This window comes from Sapajus apella, unplaced genomic scaffold (genome assembly GCF_009761245.1).
Source record: "Sapajus apella isolate SASKATOON/1434 unplaced genomic scaffold, GSC_monkey_1.0 scaffold22, whole genome shotgun sequence".
NCBI classification, from domain to species: Eukaryota; Metazoa; Chordata; class Mammalia; order Primates; family Cebidae; genus Sapajus; species Sapajus apella.
Genome location: NW_022436962.1, coordinates 1,319,510 through 1,320,726, shown reverse-complemented (window position 1 = coordinate 1,320,726; position 1,217 = coordinate 1,319,510).

The window sequence follows — 1,217 nt, the reverse complement described above, 5'->3', positions numbered from 1 at the left end:
TCGGGCTCTTTAGGAGACTCTGACTTAGACATGATTGCAGGGAGAAGAGAGACTTTAATGATGCTTCTTCGGCAGCATCCATGGGCACAAAGAAGCTGTCTGTGTCTTTTAATTGGGGCATTAACAATTCAACTACACCGAGGTTTCTGAAGACAATGGCTTCTCCACCCAAGCAGGTTGTATATAAATTCCAAATAGAAACTGGCATCACCATGAAGGAATTCTAACTTCACATGTGTAACGTTGTTATGGGTAAATTTAAGGTTAATGTTGTTATGTGTAAATTTGATCCTGTCATTATGATGCTAGCTGCTTATTTTGCCCATTAGTTGATGCAGTTTCTTCACAGTGTCAATGGTCTTTACAATTTGGTATGTTTTTGCAGTTGCTGGTACTGATTGTTCCTTTCCATATCTACTGCTTTCTTCAGGAGCTTTTGTAAGGCAGGCCTGCTGGTGACAAAATCTCTCTGCATTTACTTGTCTATAAAGGATTTTATTTCTCCTTCACTTATCAAGTAGTTTGGCTGGGTATGAATTTCTGGGTGGAAAATTCTTTAAGAATGTTGAACATTGGCCACCACTCTTTTCTGGCCTGTAGGGTTTCTGCCGATAGATCTGCTGTTAATCTAATGGGGCTTCCCTTTGTGGGTAACCTGACCTTTCTCTCTGGCTGCCCTTTATAATTTTCTCCTTCATTTCAACCTTGGTGAATTGTATGTTGGCCTGTCTTGCTGGATTGGGGAAGTACTCCTGGATAATATCCTGAAGATTGTTTTCCAACTTGGTCCCATTCTCCCCTTCACTTTCAGGTACACCAAATCAAATGTAGATTAGTTCTTTTCACATAGTCCCATATTTCTTGGAGGCTTTGTTCATTTCTTTTCACTCTTTGTTCTCTAATCCTGTCTTCTGACTTTTCTTCATTGAGTTGATCTTCAATCTCTGATATCCTTTCTTCCGCTTGATTGATTTGACTATTGATACTTGTATATGCTTCATGAAGTTCCCGTGCTGTGTTTTTCATCTCATTTATGTCATTTATATTCTTCTCTAAACTAGTTATTCTAGTTAGCATTTTGTCTAACCTTTTTTCAAGGTTCTTAGCTTCTTTGCAATGAGTTAGAACATGCTCCTTTAGCTTGGAGGAGTTTGTTATTGCTCATCTTCTGAAGCCTACTTCTGTTAATTCGTCAAACTTATTCTCTGTCCAGTTTT